The sequence below is a fragment of the Polypterus senegalus genome, chromosome 3 (genome assembly GCF_016835505.1).
Source record: "Polypterus senegalus isolate Bchr_013 chromosome 3, ASM1683550v1, whole genome shotgun sequence".
Lineage (NCBI taxonomy): Eukaryota > Metazoa > Chordata > Cladistia > Polypteriformes > Polypteridae > Polypterus > Polypterus senegalus.
The window spans coordinates 285,891,291-285,901,609 of NC_053156.1; positions in this window are offsets into that span (position 1 = coordinate 285,891,291).

The following is a 10,319-nucleotide window of genomic DNA, read 5'->3' on the forward strand; positions in this document are numbered from 1 at the left end:
CCCATACACCACACGATCCCAAGTGTCTCCGTAAATAATTGCATAGATGGAATATCTAGCAAGACACAGCTCTGTCCTTTATAACCTCTTTAATAGAGCAGAGAGTCAAAAACAAAGCTTAACACATTGCAAGGCCATTGCCAAGGTCATTCATAAAGACATCTTTCTCCATGATGGTAACTGTTACACTTTTATATAACTGGGCTGCAAATGAACCAAACACACCCAAACTAACTTGACATAAACACATAACATCTAATACAAAAGAAAATCGACTGCCTTGCTTAATTGACATAAAAAGTAAACTCTAAAGAATTACCCATAATGCACCAGGCTGTTAGCGCTGACTGCCGGGTCATTACAATATATAGAAAAGCAGCCAAAACCGCACAGAGCAATGAAAAGTCTACGTCAGTCACAGGTGCATCTGGACTGTGTAAAGACGACGACTCAAGTGACAAGCTGGAGGTGGGCACATGAGCGGGCATTGCATACTGAATGAGAAATCAGCAGACTAGCATGACGGACGGACCTGAATGGACGTCCTTCTCCTCTCCTCCAGTTCCACACTCCTCGCCGTGCCCCCCTATCCCTCCGTCTGTCAGGAGAAGGCGCGATTGCGGTCCGCAAGTTTTCAGTCACTTCAGACGATTGTGTGTTGGTTCGTTCCATGCATTGTTACAATGTTGCTTTTCTTGCTGATTTATTACATTACCGATTTTTCAAATGTTGATTTTCTCCTTGTGCTTAAAAATCATTACAAAGCTGGCCTGATTATGCGGCGTATGGTACGCCGCGGGTTGTCTAGTAAATACTATTAAAATAATTCGGATATTTCATACTTTGCCCAAAAACGCCAGGAATTCTATATATTGTCTAGGTATTCCATACAATGCCGACATTTTATACATTGCTGATAACATACAGTCATATGAAAAAGTTTGGGAACCCCGCTCAGCCTGCATAATAATTGACTCGACTTTCAACAAAAAAGATAACAGTGGTATGTCTTTCAGTGTACCCCAGAGTACTGCGGTGTTTTCCGAACAAAGATTTTTAGCGATACAGAGTTTAGTTGTATGACATTAAATCAAATGTGAAAAACTGGCTGTGCAAAAATGTGGGTCCCCATGTTATTGTGCTGATTTGAATGCCTGTCACTGCTCAGTGCTGATTACTTGCAACACACTTTGTCTATGAAATTCAAGGCTTAACGAGCTCATCCAACCAATTTGGTGTTGTAAGTAATCAGCATTGAGCGGTGACAGGCATTCAAATCAGCACAATGACAAGGGGACCCACATTTGTGCACAGCCAGTTTTCCACTGAGCCAATCCCAGCCAACACAGGGCGCAAGGCAGGAAACAAACCCCGGGCAGGACGCCAGCCCATCGCAGCTTATTAAATGTACAACACAATCAAGTGTGCAGAAAGTGAAGGGTCTCAATACTTTATGTTCTGAAGTATGCTGTGTATAGAATGACGTATACAATATTCACTGTGCAATTTGCAGACCGCTAAAACACTTTATTGTGCGATAAAAACAAAAATAAAACGTGTAAAGTTGCTAACACTTCTCCATGTAGTCACACAGCATAAGTCCAAAACTTGGCCCTCGGGAGGCCACAGATTTTCATTCCAGACATTTCTTAAATATTTCTACTATTAACCAAATACACATTGTTATGTTTATGTTTTTGCCGTAATTTTAATTCGGTTGAAGACGCACCCGCGAGACGCCCCCCTAGATGATAAGCTGCCGCTCCTTCATAATTATGTGACGACTAATTAATTACGTGACGGGGTGTGTGCTGCTGTGAGGCAATGTGAAAGATGAATAATTTTTCCATTAGTACTTGGGAGACTAATTGCCCTGAGGGTTGAGTGGATGTGTTTGCAGAACTGGGCCACGCGTAAGAAAGTTTAGAAAATGAGCCTGCAGTATAACTGACAAGTCCAAGTGCAGAAGAATAGTACAGCATGGCATTGAGTTTATTGTCGGAAAACATGTTCCATACTTCTGGACCCCTCATTTATTTTAATATTATGTGTGAGTTACGAGCGGGAGTTTCACGTCCCCTTTCACAGCACATACAACAGCGCAGACTTTAAACAGTCAGAGCGCGGCCGGCAATGCAGTGACGTTTTGCGCGTCTGGCGTCATTAGTCACGTGGTCGCTGCACTGCGCTTCTTTAAAGTCTTCTTGACCGGCTTCCAATTTACAATGAGAAGCAAACGACAAAGGAAACATCAGATCGCCATCTAACCTGTTTCTGTTGACACCTGCCATAGATGATCATGACGCTGCTATGTTAATAGAAAATTTGTAAGGAGAAGGAATAGAAAACAAAAAATGACCGGGATTAAGAAGTTGTTTTGGGTCACAAATCATTTAGATAAAAAAATCAGGAGTGGCCTCCCCTCGACTTTCTCGTATACTCGGATTTGGGGATGGATATTTGAGGGGTAAACCGCAAGATTATATGTTTATTTTATGTACATTAAAGTACCATCAACAACAAATCAAATTAATAATATATTGAACAATTATTATAAATATAAAGTTGAATAAATCAGACTCTGAATAAAAGGTAAAGTTCCACTTCCGGTTAGCGTAAATAGCCCAAAAGTTCATAGAAATCTACGTTTTGTACCTAATACTTGTATGCAAAATTTGGTTGACGTAAGTGAAAGTGTACTCAAGTTATCGTGTTTACACACACACACAGAAGTAATTCCAAAAATGGTCTAAAACGTTGAGATTCATCAACATCGAATTTTTGGACAATTACAATACTTTCCCTATGCTTCGTATATGGGAAAGTAAAAATTTACAACAAAAGAATGACTTGATGTGGCAGAGTGAAGGCCATGGAATTAAATAAGTTTTGTTGGCTAGAAATTAAGCAATCGGGTTGAAACAAAAACTTTTCAGATTCTGCTGCCCTCCAAGACAGAACTTCAAAATGAAAAGTGGAAGACAAGAATGGGGATAAAATGGGCAACAGCACCACCTAGTGTTTCTCAGGAGTATTGACTGAGATTGCTATGAAAGACGTTGAGTTAGATTTCTCAAGTAATGTTTAATCTTCATTTGATTTTAAATACTTTATCAGTTCCCGAAGGGAATTTCTCTTGTCGCATGACATTATGATGACAGATTACACTTTTTTTTTTCAACTGTTTGGGCCGTTTCTCTAAAGGCACTTTAAACTGTCAGAACACCATGCACTGTAAATTTCTCCTCAACAAGAAGTAACGTGTGCACAACAGAATCGTCCATCCATCCATTTACCAACTCGCTGAATCCCAACACAGGGTCACGGGGGTCTGCTGGAGCCAATCCCAGCGAACAAAGGGCACAAGGCAAGAAACAAACCCCGGGCAGAGTGCCAACCCACCGCAGACAACAGAATCACATTTCTATTTATTACAAATGGCAAATGCTTTGGCAGATATGAATGAATGACAAGTACAATTGTCCAGGATTTAAATTATTAACAATTGTCTTTATAATCAAACCCGGTTATGTTGCTTCTTAATTGAAGAACTTCACACTTCCAAACATGTCAGGAGTCTCTCATTGAGTAAGTCATCCTCTTTAATAAAACCCGTGTGCGCCCAGGTGTCCTTGTGCGTGTGTCTTCTGGAGAAGTGCGCATGCGCGGGCCGCACCCCGCCCATACACACGGCACCGTGGACGCGCACACACTGGAAGCTGGGCACACATTTCCTACTGTTTATGCACTACTGTTCTAGCGCCCGTAATTGTAACGGCCTTAATGTCATCTAGTTTCATGCATAAAAGCCCACCGAGCTGGCAGAATCAGTCATGCAGTGTCATGGAGTTTTTATAATGTCTCCTCCTAAAGTGATACATTGGTCCTCAGGTGACACCTGAACATTACTAGCGCAGTAAAAGGTCCTCCTCACCTTTTAGAGCAATGGCACTTTCTGCCAAGTTAGCTTGGCACTCCTAAGTTATGAGTGTCACGAGCACACCTATAAGTGGCTGAATGTATACTTTCTGAACATGAACTCTTAAATCATAAAAGGCACCAAAGTGGTTCTTCAGATTGGTGCCAAAGAGGAACCATTTTTGGTTCAAAAAAGAACAACCCACATGAAAATTCGAGAAAGAAACTGATAATTTAGTTCCACAATGGGTCCTTTAGAGTGGCAAGAACACAGTGCCCTACATAATGTTTGGGACAAAGACACATTTTTCATTGATTTGCCCCTCTGCTCCAGCGTTTAAAATTACAAGTCAGACAACTCTGACGTGAATAAAGTGCACATTGCTTACTTTCGTTTAAGGGGATTTCTATACATTTTGGTCACACCATGTAGAAATGGCAACACTTTTTCTACACAGTTCCTCCATTTCAAGGCACTGTAATATTTGTGACAATTAATGTCACAGGTGTTTGTGATGACTCGGGTGGGTTTTATTGCTTCATAAGACACCTCGGCTTGCTTCTATCCTGTGGAGTCTGTAGTTTCCATTGTTCAACATGAGGACAGGAACTCTGCCAATGAAAGTCAAAGAAGCCACTATGAGGCTGAAAAACAAGAACAAAACCATTAGAGTCAACGGTAAAACCTTAAGATGACTAAAATCAACGGTGATACCATGAAGAAGAAAGAAGACACTGGTGAGCTCAGCAATCACAAAGGGAATGGCGGGCCAAAGGAAGACCTCTACTACGGAGGAGAGACGAATCCTCACTATGGCAGAGAAATGGCCCCAAAACGCCCGTCTGACAGATCAGAAACTGACTTCAGGGGGCCGATCGATGGATGTGTGTCAGAGACGACCATCTGCAGAAGACGTCATGAAGAGAAATATGGAGGCCACACAGCGAGATGCAAACCACTAGTTAGCTACAAAAACAAGATGGCCAGGTTACAGTTTATGAAAAAGGACTTGGAGGAGCCTGTAGAATTCTGAGAAAAGGTCTTGTGGGCAGACGAGACAAAGATGAACCTGCACCAGAGTGATGGCCACAGCAAAGTGGGGACAACAAAAGGAATCACCCAAGATCCAAAGTAGACCAACTCATCTGTTAAAAATGATGGTGGGGGCGTTATGGTTTGGGCATGTATGGCTGCCCTTAAAAAAGAACTAGAACAATAAGAGCCAGTCTTAGAAAGTTAAAGCTTTGAGCTAAACTCGTATTAGAATTTGCTTAATTTGAATAGAACATCATTTTCTTTCAAGACAATGGTATACTGTACTCTTTATCCCCCTGTAAATTAGTAAGACAGAGGACTTTCCTGCTATAACCAAGATACTGTGTGCTAACGGAGTCAGTTGCTGTTTAGGAAAGACCCATTTTCAACTTAGAAATGCGACAGGCATGCAGATTTGGACTGTGATTTATAATGATTTGAAATGTAACGAGATTTAAACTTGAGCAAAACTTATTAACAAAAACTGATTTTTTTGCTATTTCAATTTTCACTTTTTTGTGTGAACTGTTTGAATTTTAACGAAAACTTTTAAAAACAAAGAGATTTTGTCTGTGGAATCATTTCAGCGTGTCAGGATTTTGTTGCATCCCATTTTTTAGGCTAGAGCTGCAGAAGTTTAGTAATTTTGCAAAAACGCAGCTACAAATAGGATATATAAAAAAAAAAAAAAGCCACAGAAAACATCCATCCGCATGTAACACACATCAGCGCTCAATTCTTACAAAACTGTGGCAGACTTAATTTTGCAACTCGCACATGTCGCGTGTGCAAAAGTATTCAATCCCCTTGAAAGTGTTCATAATTTTCTGCATGACAAAAGATTAGATAGATAGATAGATATGAAGGTCTCTATATAATACATAGATAGATAGATAGATACTTTATTAATCCCAAGGGGAAATTCACATAATCCAGCAGCAGTATACTGATACAAAGAAACAATATTAAATTAAATAGTAATAAAAATGAAAAAAATTAAAATAAAATTTATGTTCGCATTTACTCCCCCGGGTGGAATTGAAGAGTCGCATAGTGTGGGGGAGGAACGATCTCCTCAGTCTGTCAGTGGAGCAGGACGGTGACCGCAGTCTGTCACTGAAGCTACTCCTCTGTCTGGAGATGATCCTGTTCGGTGGATGCAGTGGATTATTCATGATTGACAGGAGTTTGCTTAATGCCCGTCGCTCTCCCACAGATGTTAAACTGTCCAACTTTACTACTACAATAGAGCCTGCCTTCTTAACAAGTTTGTCCAGGCGTGAGGCATCTTTCATCTTTATGCTGCCACCTCAGCACACCACCGCGTAGAAGAGGGCACTCGCCACAACCGTCTGGTAGAACATCTGCACCATCTTACTGCAGATGTTGAAGGATGCCAACCTTCTCAGAAAGTATAGTCTGCTCTGATCTTTCTTACATAGAGCATCAGTATTGGCAGTCCAGTCCAATTTGTCATCCAGCTGCACTCCCAGATATTTATAGGTCTGTACCCTCTGCACACAGTCACCTCTGATGATCACAGGGTCCATGAAGGGCCTGGGCCTCCTAAAATCCACCACCAGCTCCTTGGTCTTGCTGATGTTAAGGTGTAAGTGGTTTGAGTTGCACCATTTAACTAAGTCTTTGATTAACTTTCTGTACTCCTCCTCCTGCCCACTCCTGATGCAGCCCACAATAGCAGTGTCGTCAGCCAACTTTTGCACGTGGCAGGACTCCGAGTCATATTGGAAGTCTGATGTATATAGATTGAACAGGACCGGAGAAAGTCCAGTCCCCTGCGGCGCCCTGTATTGCTGCACACAATGTCAGACCTGCAGTTCCCAAGACGCACATATTGAGGTCTGTCTGTAAGATAGTCCACGATCCATGCCACCAGGTGTGAGTCTACTCCTATCTCAGTCAGATTTGTCCCCATATTTATCCATTCAGCATTTGTAATGCGAACTCATCTGCTGTAACAATACATTTCTAAAGTTCAAATAAACCATTTTCTGCAAATATTTAACAGAAGAAGTAAAACTACAGTTAAGCATTTGTGTAAGTATTTAAACCTCTGTGCTTTGAAAGCTTCAGGTTTACACACATGTGACAGTCATAATTACACAAAATGAGGTGCTACTTGCGAGTCCTTTCTGTCTCTCTGGATATAAAAGGTCCCCTTTGTAAGGCCATAGTCTTTATAGGACAGTCACTGCCCAAATGAAGACAAAGGAGCATCTGCTGATGGGAGAAACAAAGTCACTGAAATTCACAAGACACAAAAAAACTGTCAAAGAGTCTGAACGTCCCATTGCAAACTGCTGGATCCATGACCAGAAAGTGGAAGGTTCATCAGAGCACCAGACTCTTAGCAAAACTTGAAAAACTAAACATCAGCGTGAGACATCGACTGGTGGGAGAGGAGACTGAAAACCCACACAATTTCCAGAGCTCTCCATAAAGCAGTGGTTCTCAAATTGTGGGGCGGGGGGGCGCAAAGATGTGAAAAAAAAAAAAGAAAACAAGAATTGAAAATATGAAAAACATATCTATCGAAACCAAACAAATTAACTTCAACTACATTCTGATACTAGAATATCAACATTTATCTAACCCTATAAAAGTAGGTATAATAAAATATGCATCTATAATATATCATTAGTTAAAAAAATGAACAAATTGGTATTAGTGAGCTCCTTTCAAAAAAACAGAGGGGCGCGATTAAAACTGTTATGCAAACTCGGGTCGCAAATACGTAAAGGTTGAGAAACGCTGCCATAAAGCAAGTCTCTATGGAAAGACAGCAAGAAAGAAGCCATTAAGGCCTACAGAAAATGGCATTTGTTAAAAAAAGATGAGAAAGACCCAGTTAAGATGTGCGAGAAGGGTTTTATGGTGAGACGAGTCCAAAACAGAACATTCTGGCCAGACGTCAAAGTATTATGTGTGGTGTAAAACTAACACTGAACAGGCCTCAAAAAACACCATAACTACGGTGAAATGATGGTGACAGCATCAAGCTCTGGGGATGCTTTTCATGTGCTGGATCTGGGAATCTTGTTGAAGGGACAACGGATGGACACAAATACCGCAGGAGAACTTGTTCCAGTCTGCTATGAACCTGTGGCTCAGGAGAAGATTCCTCTTTGAACAAGACAATGGACACTAAGCATAAGGCCAAAGTGACACTGAAATGGCTCAGAAACAGAAGGTGGAATATTTTGGAGTGGCCGAGTCACAGCTCTGATCTTAACCCGATTGACAATCCATGGCACTATTTGAAAACTGCTGTCCAGACGCACCATCCCACCGACCTAAAGATTCTCTACATATTCTGCCGAGAACGACGTGCAAAACTGGGACATACTTGCACCAAAAAGAACGAAGGCTGTTATTCCAGCAAAAAGGTTTCTTGACAAAGTATTCACGTATACAGCTTAAATATGCATGCAAACACAAAGTTTTTCTTCTTCGGCTAAGTATCTACAGAAAATGATTTATTTTGATTTTGGAAATGTACTGTTACGGCATGAGAGCTCACATTACAGATACTGAAAAGGATAAATGTGTACAAATCCTTTGTCATGCAGAAAATTAGGATGACATTCAAGGGGATTGAATACATTTGCATGCTACTGCCGACTCCAAAAACACAGAAACTGGGAATAACAGCTTGCTTAATTAGGTTAGAACAACAAATAAAAAAATTAAAAATAAGCCTCACAGGGTCCCCCCCAGAAAACGGTGTAAGAACCCCTGCTCTTGACTCTTCAAAGTGTTTCTTTTTCATTTGTATAAAGACAATATCCTCTCAGGGATTAATGTAGTGTACCGAATACCAAAAATGGCAATAATCTTGTATGTGTATTTACCACAATCAATTTAAGGTTTCGTGTGCTGGTGTACTTTGTAAAGACAATAAGTGGACCAGCTCCATACTGTCTGAGTGGTTTACAATTCAGACTTCTATCTGCATTTTTATACAGCTGTCAGGCTCTGAGCACAAATCAGTGTGTGAGGATTTCCTATTCATTTCCCACTATGTAATGACCAGTATATTGAATAAGGGCTACCTGCTTACATGCGACAATTGCATTAAATCAGTCTCGTGTGAATTCTGGCTAAAGAGAATCGTCTAGGGTTTAGACAATCTACTGTTCCTAATAATCCACTCTGACAAATGGCTTGCTACATTTTTATCATAAACATTTAAGTAAAAAGCAGGCCCAGTACAGAAACCAAAGGAAGAAACAGTCATTTTCAGAGAAAACAGTTTAATGTGCCCACTGGTTGAAATGTCAATATTGTTTTACAATCTTACAGAAGGTTGCTGGCCTTGTCGAGTTTATTACAGCAACATGAAACAGAAACAAATCCAAAGAGTACTGCACTTCAGCTCTACTGTTCAGTCTGCACAATATAAATTAACGAGTCATAGCTTTCGTCAGAATCAGACTTTAAAGCCTGAACTTATTCCCCAATACACTGAAAAATGAAAGCACAACAAAGGTTAGCAGTTTAAAACATGTTAACGAAAAGCATGAACACCAGGCTGTACTTTAGAGAAGCTGAATTCTTTGGAATACGTTTGGCTTTGTGTGTGCTAATATATTATATATATATATATATATATATATATATATATATATATATATATATATATATATATATATATATATATATATATATAAATAAATAAAACTATAAAAACAGCTGCTATGCTTCAGCTTAGGAAGGAAAAAAAAAGGAACACACAATCCTCACCCTTGAAGCATGTTGAGGTATGCCAAAGCTACGACAGTTCTGAGAGGGACTTCACACTGGGAGAATGCGAGTGCAAAATAACTGGTTTGGATGGGAAATGACTTACCTTATTTTAGGGGTACTTTCATTTTATTTTAAACTATATGCTGTCAGTACTGTTTTTTATTTTATTTTTTTTTACATAAAATGAAAAGCATGGAATGTTTCACAGGAGCCTTTCAATATATTCATAAATAGCACATAAAAACTAATCCTTATACATTTTTCAAGAGAAGCATACAATATAATTGCAGAAAACATTTAAATTTATAATTAGAATATTATTCCTGTTCTTTGTGATTCAGGTTTTTCCATTTGTTTCACTGGTTAAGGCTTACTAAATAAACACTTGCCACAGATACTATAACCTCACACGTGGTAAAAGTAACGCTGTCATCATGAAATAGCCTTCAGACAAAAGGTTTAATATTTCCCTTTTGTTTCTATAGATTTGTTAATTAAACCCGTGCTCTAATGTTTACACAGTACTTGGAGCTCTCTGCGCAAAGAAACGTGATCATGCATGTATCTTAGCCAAATAATTAGATTCCAATCAAATATC